This window comes from Apium graveolens, unplaced genomic scaffold (genome assembly GCF_009905375.1).
Source record: "Apium graveolens cultivar Ventura unplaced genomic scaffold, ASM990537v1 ctg5356, whole genome shotgun sequence".
NCBI lineage: Eukaryota > Viridiplantae > Streptophyta > Magnoliopsida > Apiales > Apiaceae > Apium > Apium graveolens.
In genome coordinates this window covers 1-15872 of record NW_027418934.1, presented here as the reverse complement: position 1 = coordinate 15872, position 15872 = coordinate 1, and the positions used below count along the sequence as shown (strand labels likewise).

General features: G+C 36.3%; 1 long non-coding RNA gene across 1 annotated transcript; it reads left to right on the top strand.

Moving 5' to 3' along the window:
• The first annotated feature begins 1008 nt into the window (after positions 1-1008).
• Positions 1009-2171, top strand: LOC141702615 (uncharacterized). The gene is made up of 3 exons (XR_012567203.1): positions 1009-1087; positions 1388-1459; positions 1978-2171. It is a non-coding gene; the product is annotated as an uncharacterized LOC141702615 (long non-coding RNA).
• The last annotated feature ends 13701 nt before the right edge of the window (positions 2172-15872 follow it).

Genomic DNA, 15872 nt, shown 5'->3' with positions numbered 1-15872 from the left:
TTCAAATTCAGCTTTATGTGTTGTAATCATCACTTAAATGTTTGACTGTATTTGTAATTTGAATTTAGGAAATGGAAGTATATTTATAAATATCATAATTTTAGTTATTAAATTTTGAAATATCTGAAACCAAAATATATGTAATAAATTAAAGAAAATAAATTAACTATTATTATTAAAATCCCGATATAAATTTGGACCAATAAATAATGTTGATCCAAATTTAGACCTTCAATATTCTTGAAGCGAAACGAATTCGGTCCAAATATTAACCTTTAGACTACTATGCAAGTTACTGTTAAGTCTAGAATTCAATTTCTTGCTAATAAGCCAAACAATCTCAATATCAAACATCCTTAGATAGCCTTTAAAATAATTTAACTTTACGTGATATTGATTTTAAAGTAAATAATAATATATTGCAACATTTTTTTTGTTCGTTAAAGCTTATATATTTATTAATCAAAGTTAATATTTAATATAATACATTAATGTATTTTTTTAATATTATTATTATTACTATATGAATACTAAGGCACGAGAGTCGAGAGGTTATGACTTTTTTTAAGTATTTAACCAATGAATGTTGCTAGAAAAATAAATTATTTTACTTTGGCCAAAAATGTTCCCGCAACTAACCGGGGAAAAAGTCCCGCTCTACTTTTTTGAGTGAAAAGTTATCCTGCACAAGAAGTGGGATTTTAATTTATAATTTATCTCAGAAGTTAAAATAACCGCCTAACACCCGATTCCCTAATATTCACCCTAATTGTTCATCAGTTCTGCCGCCCTAGAGAACTTTTGTGAGCCATTCTTTCTTAATATGTGAAAAACTCTCCCCGACTTGACCTTACGTTCATCTTGACGTGGATGGTGCGATCGTCAGAGCTTCAACCCACAGGTCATCTTGTACGTAAGGACATGTATACTTATCTCTTAAATTTCTATGACTCCAATTATTCTATTATATCTCTTGATTTCCTAACATGATTTTTGTTTATGTCAGCAATATGATCTATCTCAACTTCAACAAGTAGGCAAAACATGTTGTTTGGTTATCTTATCTATCCACACATATATAATTACGGTGGGTTTTTTTCTGCTTCTTTTATAATAAACTGTGCATCACGATTTCATCTTTTAAAGTATAAATTCTTCCCAGATCTTATTTTTTCTAATCCCGTCCAACCTGCTTATTCTAGATTAAACAAGCTATGGTTATAGGCTCATATTCCTGCTAATTATGTTTGTGATCTGAAATTAGATGGGTTAAATAAAAGACATACTTGACAAATTAAGTTGATCATTTTGAATTTGTTATTAAGTTTCTCTCGATCATACCTTATTATTAATTTTGTCCTCTTTTATTATGTAATGTATCTAGCAGTTGCAGGTGAAATCAAGCCATGATTATACCAAAACTTGAACAGTTACGGATTTTTCTACTAGTATATATAAGGTCTGGTGAGATATTTTAGCACATTTACTTGAGTTATCAATTCTAACTAATTGATAATCCAATGCACCTAAGTTTTGTAACTTGCCTTCTTCTTTTACTGGCTACTTTACATTACAGCATGCACATGTAGAATCATTGTTGTTACATACTTGCCTTTGTATCTAGCCACGAGAGGTTTAAATGTTATTTTCTGCAAATAATATTATGCATTGATATTTTGCGTGGATACATTCTATGTCAAAACTCAAAACTCAAAGATTACTCGATTTTTTGCGTGGAGTACCATTTATATTTAAAAGTTCAATTTAATGCTGTAACACTATTCATAACATAATATAGAAATGATGTTGTACTCTCGACTCCGGGAAAGTGAATTTGTGATTGTTTGGATACTAGTTGTTTTAAAGCTAAGAGGTAATCGATTCTCCCATTCATGCTCTGTTTTTAATTTACATAGATGCTTATAATGTTGAGCAGTGCCAATCGATATATTATATTAACACTGATTTTTGTTTCAGACAACTCCATTTAGCAGAGAGCATAAAGATTAAGGTCTGGAATCCTGGGACAAGTTGAGGTCATTAATCACAAATATGCAGACGGAAAAATGAATGGATTGATACGAGTGAAAAACAATATTTTATCGAACTTGTTAAAAACATGTACTGTATATTTTTGTAATCAAGTTATCTTGTATTCTTGTGTAATGTGACGCCTGTTTTGGCCATTATGAATGACATTGTTAAAAAAATTATAATTACGCTAGTTGCAAAGTCAATTTGCTTAATAAGTACTTTAATTTGTCTAAATTAAATATATTTCATTACGTTTACATTTATATTTTCCAACAATTATGAACGTCAGAATAAATATCAGGTGGACTGATTGTTACATGCCACGTGGACCAATAATGAAATACTAATAAACCATTCATTGGGCGCCATGTGGACTGCTGACAAGGCGTGACGTGCATTGCTGACGGGGCATCACATGTACCATCATATCCATGCAAGTTAATGACATGTAACAGGTGACTTAATAAAATGGGGCCCATGTGATATTTACCTACCAATATAAATATGTGTAGGTAAAGATGTAGAGCCCAGAAACGTTTTACTCAAATGTATATTGTAAGTCTGCGGAATAATCAACACACATACAGATGAGCCAAAGCTCGGTTTTTGTATTTATTGAATAAAATGCTTGCTTACAATGTGAAACCACTCAATTATCATATGAGTGTAGAAAGGAACTAAATAGCTAAACATACAGCAGTGATTGAGACAAATCAGGAACTCTCCTATTTTAACTCCACTCCTGTATCAACTCCTAAATCAACGCTAACAACCACGACCTAAACTTGCTGCCTCAAATAAATCAGTGACAGCAATTTATTTGCAAATATAGTAAATAAGTAATAAATAAATAAAACAAGTTTAGATTATATTCTAACAAGCTCCCCCTAATCTAAACTCGGTTGCAAGTTCTTCACGCCCATCAACTCACGCATTCCTTCAAATTTAACTCTGGACAATGCCTTGGTTAACACATCAGCTCGCTGTTCATTTGTGTTGACATGCTTAAGAATGATTTCTCCCCGTTCTACGCACTCACGTATGAAGTGGTAACGAATGTCTATATGCTTACTCCTCCCGTGGAATACTGGATTTTTTGCTAAATCTATTGCTGACTTGTTATCGATATAGAGCACCACTGGTCCAGCCTTTATATCCGTTATCTGCCTCAGCAATTTGTACAACCATATTCCCTGACAAGCAGCGGCTGTTGCTGCCATAAATTCGGACTCACAGGAAGATAACGCCACACATTTTTGTTTCTGAGACACCCAAGTAATAAGATTCTCGTTCAAATAAAAAACCATACCTCCTGTAGACTTCCTGTCATCCACGTTGCCCGCTAGATCACTATCTGAGTAGCCTGACAATAAGTAGTTTCCTTCACCTTTGGTGTAGATCAGCCCGTAGTCAAGAGTTCCGTTCACGTACCGCAAAATACGTTTTGCTGCAGCCAAATGCAATGTTGTGGGTCTCTCCATGAATCTACTTATTACACCAACGGAAAAAGCTATATCCGGCCTGGTAAAAACAAGATACCTGAGCCCTCCAACCATGCTCTTAAACTGTGTTGTGTTAACTGCCTTTCCCCGTTCATCTTTGTCTAGTTTCACCATTGGATCCATCGGATACCTTACTGAGTTACATCCTTTCATTCCAGCCTTCTCCACTACTTTCTTTGCGTATGCAGTCTGCTTAATTTCAATATGACCATCTCTTTGTTCAACTTCCATGCCCAAGTAGTATGACAACTTACCCATGTCGCTCATCTCAAATACATTGCTCATCTCCTTTTTAAACTTTCTTATATTTGCTATACTAGTCCCGCTGATTAGCAAATCATCTACGTAAACTGCAACTACTAGCACTTCTTCCCCCTCACGTCTCGTATAAACGGCATGTTCATATGGGCATTTAACAAATCCTAGATCCTCTAAACACTTGCTGAGACGAGCATACCAAGCTCTAGGCGCCTGACGCAAACCATACAACGCCTTCAATAACTTATAAACTTTGTACTCCTGTCCTTTCTTTACAAATCCTTCCGGCTGCACTACATAAACTTCTTCCTGTAATTCTCCATTCAAAAATGCAGATTTAACGTCCAAGTGGTGTACTTCCCAGGAATTTTTTGCTGCAAGTGCAAGTAGCAGCCTCACAGTTTCTATTCTAGTGACAGGAGCAAACACCTCTTCATAATCAATGCCCTTTTGTTGTACGTAGCCTTTCGCGACTAATCGTGCTTTATGTTTTTATAACTCTGCCATCAGCATCTTTCTTTAATTTGTAAACCCATTTCAAACCAATCGCTTTACACCCTTGAGGCAACTCAGTTAGATCCCATGTGTTGTTCTGCTCAATAGCCTCTATCTCTGTTGTCATTGCCTTTTTCCACTCGTCCTCCTCTGCAGCCTGTTTGTACGAAGTGGGTTCATCAATGCTCAGCATCATAAGTTCATCATCTGGTAAATCAATTTCTGAAGTATCATCATACACATCACTTAACAGTCTCATCCTTACAGGTCCACTGTTCGATTCACCACTTGAGCTTCCCGAACTCGAGTTTCCAGACTCTTCTAAAATGATCTTGCAGTGCTGGAGTTCCTTTCAGTATGAGGAGTCCCGGCTTTAGGTGTTTGACTGTCAGAATGACTATGGTTTACATCTGTTGATTCTGAATACTCGCCCCCTACATTTTCTTTCGTTTCTGTTGTTTCAAGGTCATCTAATCTCATATCCGTCAGTGTAAGTGTACTAGTCGTGTTTACGGTGCTTGGTGGTTGCTGTTCCCAAGTCCAGCCTCTACTTTCTTCGAATATAACATCCCGACTCACAAGTACAAAGCCATCTTTTGGATCATACAAGCGATGAGCTTTTGTTCCTGGCTCATTTCCTAAATAAACAACAACTTTACTACGATCATCTAATTTTTTTGTATACACTCCTGGTACTTTCATGTGAGCAACACATCCAAACACTTTGATATGCTGAAGATTTGGCTTCTTTCCCTTCCAAGCTTCATAAGGTGTTCTTCCTGTAAGTACTCTTGTCGGCAACATATTCAGTATATAAACAGAATGTCTTACGGCTTCTCCCCAGAAACTCGAAGGCATTTTCATTCCTTTAAGAAAGCTTCTTGTCATGGCCACGACGGTTCTATTTCGACGTTCCACAACTCCATTCTGCTGCGGTGAGTATGGGGCTGTGTAATGTCTCTGAATGCCAGCCTCATCACAATAATTTTTGAAGTTATTTGAACAGAATTCTCCTCCTCGATCTGTTCTAAAAACTTTTATTTTCAACTCAGGAATGTTCTCAACTAAATTTCTGAATTTTTTAAAAACTTCAAACGCCTCATCCTTGGTTTTTAACAAATAAACCCACATATAACGACTGCAATCATCAACCAATAGGAAAAATACTTGTTACCTGCAGGTGTTGGTGGAGTAAACGGGCCACAAATATCTCCATGTATCAGTTGAAGAGCCGTTTTGGCACTGAAATTGGCTTGTGATGGGAAAGGCTTCCTGACTTGTTTGGACATCAAACAACCTTCACATATTCCTTTGGGTTGAATTAGTTTTGGCAATCCATAGGCCATCTCTTCCCTGGACATGAGTACAAGTGCGGGAAAATTCACATGCCCGAGACGAGAATGCCACAACCACGTAGTTTCCTCCATTTTTGTTAACAAACAAGTCACCCCTTCTTCTTCAATCTCAATCTTGTACAGTCGATTTGCAGTCCGCCTTACTTTCATTAGCAACTGTCCCAGCTTATCATTAACCCACAAAAACTCTCCTTTCATTACAATCTTGTTTCCCTCCTCTGATAGTTGTCCTAAGCTAATAATATTGTTGCAAAGTGATGGGATGTAATATACCTCTTGTAGATACCTTATTTCACCATTTTTGCACTTGAGGGGTATCAAACCTCTTCCTTTGATTGTCACTTTAGAACCATCTCCAAACCTTACTTCTCCTGTCACGCTTTCATCCAATTTGCTAAACTTAGACCGTTGGCCCGTCATGTGATTACTTGCTCCATTATCGAGATACCAAATATTAGAATCAGCATATCTACCTTTGTCCTGCTTTAATTTCGGTACAATATTTTCTTCGTTCAACAACATCATGCTCTGTATATCCTCCTCTCCAGACTCAGCCAAGAGTAATGTGAGTTCTTCACCATCAGTATCCACCTGTGATAAGTTAGCTTCCATTTTTGGTTCTTTTTCTCGTTTTGGCTTTCGATACTCTGCCATATAGTGACCATATACGTGACAATTATAGCACTTTATACGACTTTTGTCACGTCCCCAGCGACCCCGTGGGTTTGCAGATCCATCTGTTCCTCCTCTATTAGAACGTTTTTGCCATTCTTCCTTAGTCAGCAAGAGTTTCTCCTCATTTCTTTCGCTCTTCAACCATTCTTCTTTTGTCAATAGCAGTTGATCGCCTCCTTTATCAGTTTGCCCTTTCAGCCGCTCCTCGTGCGCTTTGAGAGATCCAACTGCCTCTTCTACAGACATTTTCTCAAGATCTCCAAATTGCTCTATCGTGGACGCAATTTGTAAGAACTTCGATGGGACTGCACGAAGTAATTTCTTCACAATGTAAGATTCACTCACCTCTTCTCCCAAAGCACGGATATTTAACACGAGCCCATTCATCTTCATGTAGAAATCATCAAGCGGATCACTGTCCTTCATACTCATAGCTTCGAACTCCGCTTTCAAGGTTTGGATCCGAGCTTTCTTTACTCGATCTGCACCTTGACACAAGGTCTTGATTGCAACCCAGGCTTCCTTTGCCGTCCTTTTGTCAGCCAAGGACAACAATACATCCTCAGGCACCCCTTGATAAATCATAGCAAGTGCCACCTTGTCAATCTTGTCCTCAAATTTGATCTTGGGATCACTAGATTCAATAGTGTCCCACACCCCATGTGCTTGCATAAACACTCTCATTTTCATGGACCAAGCAGTATAGTTCTCCCTTGTCAACGTTGGATAACTCAAACCAACAGACCCTCCCTTGAGTTTATTACCATCCATTATAGCTGTCTTTAATACACCAGATCGAGTATTGGCTCCCAAGCTCTGATACCACTTTGTAGAGCCCAGAAACGTTTTACTCAAATGTATATTGTAAGTCTGCGGAATAATCAACACACATACAGATGAGCCAAAGCTCGGTTTTTGTATTTATTGAATAAAATGCTTGCTTACAATGTGAAACCACTCAATTATCATATGAGTGTAGAAGGAACCTAAATAGCTAAACCATACAGCAGTGATTGAGACAAATCAGGAACTCTCCTATTTTAACTCCACTCCTGTATCAACTCCTAAATCAACGCTAACAACCACGACCTAACTTGCTGCCTCAAATAAATCAGTGACAACAATTTATTTGCAGATATAGTAAATAAGCAATAAATAAATAAAACAAGTTTAGATTATATCTAACAAAAGACTCTTTCTCCACCAACTTTTACCTACCAATTGTTGCCAATATAATATTGGTAAGTAAAGACTATTTATCTACTATTAAAGCACATTTACCTACACTGTCATTGGTAGGAAAAGTAAATTTCTTGTACATATTGGATTTGTAAAAGGTTGTGAAGGGGGCATGGAGTTTTGATCAGAGTCCACACGTTTGTCACATGCTAGGAAATGAGGAGAATGCTAATATTGATCGATTGAACAAGATGGACATTTGGGTCCAGGTGTATGGATATGCCTACTGGGATGTTATTGTCGAGAATCCTTCAGAGTGTGGGGAATCATGTTGGACCATTCATTAAAACAGATCCATTATATATAAATGGAGGATGGAAGCAGTATATGAGGACTTGGGTAGCATTGGATATGAGAAACCAATCAAACGGCGAATGAAGTTGAAACGAGAGAATGGAAGTTGTCATTGGATAATTTTTACATATGAACGACTGTGTACATTTTTGTTTTATTTGCGGTCAACTTGGACATTCTGATAGGGATGTGAGTGGCATACGCAAATCCAACAAAGTGATTGAGAGAGTCGATGGGGCGTGGTTACGTGCTCCAAGTAATAATATTAGACCCCAAAGCTTGGGATCAAAATGGGTACATAATGGTGGTAATGAAGCTCAGAATAAGTGGTCGGACGACAAGGAGATTGCGGCAGAAACAATTCGGGTAAAGAAACCGTCATGGCTAATTTCATGGAGACAGATGGCAAGGTGTGCGAAATTTTGGGGGGATGTAGTAATTCGAATTGCTCAGTGAAATATACGGGATATGCATAATCAAGAGGATGCTGAAGTTTTGGGATCGATTGAGGCAGTTAGAGGGAATTTGAAAAAGAAAATAGTTGTAATGGATATGAAGCGTAAAAGGAGTGATTCAAAAGAAAATGTGGAGATAAATAAGGGAGATAAATTTTTTGGATAATATTATTTTGGTTGATGGGCCAAAAAATGGATTGGAGGCGGGGTCTTGGTTACTAAGCCCGCCTAGGACAATGAGTTTCTTAGCCTGGAATTATCGTGGGTTGGGTAATTATCGGACAATTCGGTTTCTTTAAAGAAGGTTACCCAACCAAAAAGCCAAATATTATTTTCTATCAGAACTTTAGTTAAGAGAGATAAATAAAGGAGTTATGTAAAATTATTAATTTTTCTGATACGTAGTAGTGGATGTGCATGGGCGTAGTGGCGGGCTCGCTTTGCTGTGGAAAAACAAGATGGTTGTAGGGTGAGGAAAATTACAAGGAATTATTCGATGTGGAAGTGGAGAATGAGCAATTAGATGATGGCGTTATACAGGGTTTTTTGGCTATCCGGAGAGAGGGCGTAGGCGAGAATCACGATTGAAGGAATTGGCAAGGAATTCGTGTTGCCTTGGTGCATCATCGGGGATTTTAAGATATGATGTATGGAAGATGAAAAGAGAGGAGGGCGAAAGCCGCCGTATAGCTTACTAACAGGTTTTCAGGAAACTTTGAATGAGTGTGAGTTGTGAGATTTAAGGTTTAAGGGAGAAAAAATATAATTGGGAAAGATTAAGGGGGCCGCCAAACTGGATCCAAAAAGATTGGACAGAGGTGTAGCGACTTAAAGCTGGTGTACGTTATTCCCAACAGCAGAAGTGTAGGTCATCGATGTCGCGACCTCAGATAATTTGCCACTATATTTACATTTAAATAAAAAGGTATATCCACATAAAGGGAAAAGGTTTAAATTTGAGAATACTTGGATTCGGGAACAAGAGAGTCGAAATATATCAAAGAATGGATGGGAAGTATCAGGGGGAGATGATATCATGGAGAAAATTCGGATATGTGGTCTTAGGTTGCAAGAATGGGGAGGAGGTATTAGAGCTAAGTTCAAACTGCAGTTGCAAGAATGTAGAAGATTATTGAAGCAGCTACGGTTGAGAAGGGATAGAAATGGTGTGTGGCGATATAACGAAGTAAGGGAGGAGTATTTAAAGCTATTGGAGAGGCAGGATATTTATTGGAAGCAACGAGCAAAGCAACACTGGTTGCGAGAAGGAGATAAAAATACACGATTTATTCATAAATTCGCATCGACTAGGAGAAGGAATAATAAGATTGATCGTATTAAAAATATAGAAGGAAATTGGCAGGAGTCAGTAGAAGGGGTACAGAGTGTTATTGAGGGGTATTTTACAGAGTTATTTAAGTCCTCAAATACAGATGGACAGCTGTCTATAGAGAGGAAGTGAAGCAATTCACGAATGCCGAGAATGAAGACCTGGTGAGAGAAGTGACAAGCGAAGAAGTTTGAGAAGCGGTATTTGCAATGCATCCGGACAAGGCATGTGGTACGGATGGATTAAACCCCGCGTTTTACCGGGTATTTTGGAGTATAGTTGAGCATGATGTTGTGTTTTTATCGTAGATTTATACAAACAAGAGAGCTGGTATGTGGTGTGAATGAAGCCTCAATTTGTCTAATTCCGAAAGTTAAGGTGCCTAAATCGATGGGGGATCTTCGACCTATATCTTTGTGCAATGTCTTAGTGAGAATTTTGTCGAAGGTGATGGCCAATCGATTGAAAAAGTGTTTAAGTTCTATTATCTTTGATAAATAAAGTGCTTTTACTGAAGGACGTTTATTGACAGACAATGCCTTAATTGCATTCGAACTTAATCACTATATGAAAATAAAACGCAAGGAAGAATAGGTGTGGCGAGACTAAAAATAGATATTTCGAAGGCTTATGACCGATTGGAGTGGGGGTTTGTTCGAAACATGATTATCAGATTTGGTTTTAGTGATTTATGGATTCCAATAGTGATGCATTTTATTACGTTTGTGTCATATAAATTCGTGCACAGTGGGGAGGAGTTTGGACATGTCATACCGCAACGGGGACTTCGCCAGGGCGATCCAATTTCACCGTATGTATACATCATGTGTGCGGAGGGGCTGAGTTCGATAATTCGATGAAATGAGGAGTATGGTTTATTACATGGCTGTAAAATTGCGAGAGGAGCTCCAGTTATTTCGCATCTTTTATTTGAGGATGATTCTTACTTCTTTTTCCGAGAAAATGTTGGTGAGGCTGGGGTTATGAACAATATTTTGGAGAGATATGAGGGGATATCGGCTCAGGTGATAAACTTCAGTAAATCAACCCTTTTCTTTTCCATAAATACTAGTCAAGAGAACCGAAGAATTATATGTGACACATTGGGAGTACAGGAAAGTGAGAATCGAGGCAAGTACTTAGGTATGCCTATGAGAGTGGGTAGGAATAAGCAAGGGGTGTTTGGTTTTTTAGTGGATAGGGTGGAACATAAGTTGCAAGCATGGGGTGGGCAGAATATATCGAAGGATGGGAAAGTCACATTGCTCAAAACAGAAGCTCAAGCCATCCCTAATTTCTGGATGAGCTTGCTACTGCTACCTGGAGAGATATGATGAACTTGAGAAGCGGATGAATGCATACTGGTGGGGTGGAGGTGGTGAAAAGCGGGGTATTCGATTGATGACATGAGATCGTTTGTGTGAAATTAAAGAAGCTGGGGCCCTGGGTTTTCGAAAGTTGCGTGATTTTAATATAGCCATGTTAGCTAAACAGGCTTGGAGATTGGTCAATAATTTAGACTCACTCGTTATGGAACTTATGAAAGCTAGGTATTATGCTCACACGGACCTTTTGAACGCTGATATAGGAACAAATCCATCATATATGTGGCGTAGCATATTCGCTGCACAGCAGGTTATACGCCAAGGGTGTAGGAGAAAGATTGAAAATGGGGTGTAGGAGAAAGATTGAAAATGGTAGAGACACGAATATGGGGAGCAATCCGTGGTTACCATGTGAAATGAATGGATACATGTCGAGTACTGCATATGATGAGCTTCAAGATGCTACTGTGAGTGTTTTGATGACAAAAATTGATGTCTATGTGGCAAAAAATCGAAGTTTAATATCTCTTTTTACATCACCTAAATGAAAATATTCGATGTCTATGTGGCAAAAAATCGAAGTTTAATATCTCTTTTTACATCACCTAAATGAAAATATTCGATGTCTATGTGGCAAAAATATAGCTCGGTATATGTTTAATATGTTGTAATAGGTGTAATTTACTTATTAAATTATTTATTTCTAAAACTTTTTGTAAAAAAAATAATGCATGGACATGAGCCAGTTTTCCAGAACTGATGTTTAAGCATGTAAAGAAATCGGGTTATGGCCGATGTCTAGAATAGACATCACCGACATCAACATGGCTTGCCAAACAGCATAGATATCGGCCAAAAATTGATGTTTATGAACATTTTTCTTGTTGTGATTGAATATATTTAAGCACATTTTACAAAATCTAAAAGAACCAATGTGATTTAGATTCCCTCATAATACACGAAAAAAATAATAGATAATAGGATTTTTATATATCTACCCTTGTGGTGCTATAATTAACATGTCAAGTATCTCTCGCATAAAGAATGTTTATAATAATGAAACACATTTTTTACAAGAATAATACAATGGGATTTAGATTCCCTGATAGTACGAGCAATAAACATTACATACTAGAAAATAAACATTAGATACTAGGTTTTGTGTATACGAACCCTTGTGTTGCTATAACTAAGATATCAATTATGTCTTGGGTATAGAATGTCTGCCATAATAAAACACATTTTTTACAAGAATTGCACAAGTAGTAGTGGAGCAGGTGGTTTAATAATTAAAAAGACAAGTAAAGAACTCCACTAGGGTTTACATCAGGTGCTTTCGACACAAACAAATTTAGTTCACCTATTTTATTAGGATTGGTTCCCCAAAGGATCTTATTTATAATTAATATTTGTCAAAAATGTTAACAAATAATTGTTATTTATGAAAAAATTTACAAGTTTTACAAACAATTGTCACAAAAAAAGAGTAAATGAACTTTTTTTGTAGCAAATTGAAAGCTAGTTTTAGATTAATTAAATTGATTTTTAAAGTGTTGTAATTTTAAGGGATATATTTATCATTTACAAATGTCTTTTAATTATTCAAAGTCCTCTGGAATCACAAAACCGTTTGGATTGACATAGTAATTAGGGTCGTTTTACAAAAAAACTAGTGTACAGCTTCCATCTTTGCCATTGTCACGCCTGTACCTAGCCTTTTTATTCAGTCCCACTAAAAGGAATTTAGGTAGAGGATTGATGATGACCTATATATGATGGGATTTAATTGTAATTTGTATCCTAAAATTTTTTTGAAGCATAAAATTGTATGGAAACTTTTAGTAAAATGATTAGTACTGCCATAAATATAAACTAGACTGTATAGAGTGTAAACAAAGAATAACTAAGCTGCTAGCTAATTTCACTAAATGAAAAACTAATAAGAGCATCTCCAATGCCTTAGAAAAATTATCTATGTGGAGTCTAGGTGGCATTTAAATGGCAATATTTAGAGATTATGTAAAATTTGAAGCACTCCAACAATACTTCCCCTTAACAAAAATTATAGATAATCATATTTGGTTGGCTAAATTTGTAGAACCACTAAATTCTTTAGGTATAATTTTGATATAATATTTATACATAATATCATTGGAGTCTTCAACCTTATCCTTAGCTAAAATTTTACATAATTGTCATATATCATGTTTTAGCTAAAATTTTTACTAATTACTATTGGAGATGCTCTAACTCAAGAGATAGCATCACATTCATGCACAAAGAAAATTAAATACTAAAGTGGCCACCACAAACTAGATACATGTTTTATCTCCCCCTTTTTCCTAAATAAACTAAAACAGTAAGACCTATTCTAGCTGCATACCAACAGGTATAAGCACACGTATATGCAGCTAACTTATTAAAAAACTAGTCACAAGGAAATACCTAAATAAATGATTACGTTTAGATTAAATAAATAATCCAACAAACTCCCCCTCAATCTAAACCTGATTAAGATCCTTGACTCCCAGCAAACCAAGCATCTTTTCAATAACATACTGGGTTTCTTGCAAAATCAATGGCAGACCTATTATCAATATAAATCACAACTGGACCAGCATTAATATTTGTAATTTGACTCAGTAGCCTGTGCAACCATATTCCTTGACATACTGCAAGCCATAAAGGCTTCACATGAAGATAGATCCACACATCTTTACTTTTGAGACACCCATGTGATCAACGATTCATCCATAAAACACCATGCGACCTATTCTTTTCCTGTCCATAGCATCTCCTGCAAGATCACTATCCGAGAATCCAAACAACATATAATTTCCTCATCCTTTTGTAAACCAACCCATAATTTAGTGTTGCCTTTACATACCTCATAATTCTCTTAACAACATTTTTATGTAGCATAGTAGGCCTCTCCATGAATCTGCTCACCACCCCAAATGCATATGCAATATCTGGGCGTGAATGTACCAAGTACCTCAAATTACCCACTATACTTTAAACTCTGTAGAGTTAATTGCATTCCTATTTTTATCCTTATGTAACTAAATCTTTGGCTCCATCGGAAACTTTACTGGATTGCAATCGGACATACCAGCCTTCTCGAGTATCCTGTTTGCATATGCCACCTGTTTTAACTCGATATAACTCTTTCCTTGATTGACTTCTATACCAAGGTAATAACTTAACTTCCCAAGGTCTGATATCTCAAATTCTATACCCATCTGCACTTTAAACTTAACAATGTTATCCACATTTGTACCCGTAATCATCAAGTCATCAACATAGACGCGCCTATGATCAGTAACTCATATCCTTCTTTCTTTATGTACACAGCATGCCCCAAAGGACATTTGATATATCCAAGCTTCTCGAGACATTTATTTAAATGAGTATACCAAGCTCGTAGAGCTTGTCTCAATCTATACAGAGCCTTGAACAACTTGTAAATTTTTCGCTCTCCTTTTCCCATCACATAACCTTCCGGCTGATTCACATACACCACTTCATAAAGTTTACCATTTAAAAAAGCTGACTTGATGTCTAAATGCTGGAATTCCTATAGTTTTTTGCTGCTAATGCTAACAAAAGTCGTACCATTTTCATCCTTGTTACCGGAGCGAAGACCTCTTCAAAATCAATGCCATATTTTTGCACATACCCTTTTGTGACTAACCTCGCCTTGTGCTTCAGAATTTTCCCAGCCGTGTCTCGTTTCACTTTGTATACCCACTTCAAATCAATTGCCTTGTGACCTGTGGCAAATCAGTTAGTTCTCATGTCTTATTTCGCTCTATTGCTTCAATTTCACAATCCATTAACTGCTTTCAACAAGTTTCTTTAGCTACTTGACTATAGCGAACTGGTTCATCAATACTTTCTAGTAATAATTCAAAGCCAATTCTTCAACTAGCTAGATCTCCTCGGTCTCTTTGTAAATATCACTGAGGAGTCTGAAGTTCTATGGTGGTTCACTGCCATCATATGTATCTTCGAGGGTAAAATGATCACCAGTTGTGTTTACTCGAATTAATTGTGATTGATAAACGGATTTGGATTCCTAGATTTTCCATATTTTATTATTTTCTAATTAGGTTAATTCAAACTTCTCTCAAATCTTATTGTCTAGTTCGCCTGATTTAAATTGTTAGGGTTTTAAAAATTCATAATTTATGTGGATCGACCTGTATTTGCTACAATTAACCGCTGTGCACTTGAAGTTATTTTACACATCATTTATTTTATAGATTTACACATTAGTTTTTTTTTTTTATCTCCTTCAATTTTCATTTTGATCATTTTTTAAACATCTGTCAAATATTAACCGTTAGTGCTAGACTTTTTAACATTTTCAGGAATGAAATTATATTTCGTTCCAATTTTCAAAAGTTGATTTGGGCTCATTAGAATTTATCAAAACTTTCATAAGTGTGCAGTTATATTTAATATCATTAATAGCCTTTTGTAGGTAATTGGCTCCTCTGTCTCTTTTTCTTTCTTGTTACCCTTATCAAATCCTTTTGGTACTTTCAAATTCATATGTTGTTCCATGTATTTAGCAAGCTCACATTCTTTTTTAACTACTAATTAACATTAAAGTAACTCTCCTTCAAAGTAATCAATATTTCTATATTTTTGATATTTTAGTTTTCAGCTTATTCATCTCTAACATTATGAGTTTAAAATAATATCAGTATTAACACTAAAATAACTCTGTGTACCTTATCAGCAGGACTAACATCTTTATGAGCATATGTAGTGGCTGCCCAACATTTATTTTTTGTGAGTATAACCTTGCTTGATCCCTTGTCAATATTTAGATTTTTTGCACAAAGTTTTAAAATGTCCCATTCCATCATAATTATAGCATTTAATCTCGACTTGTCAAATTT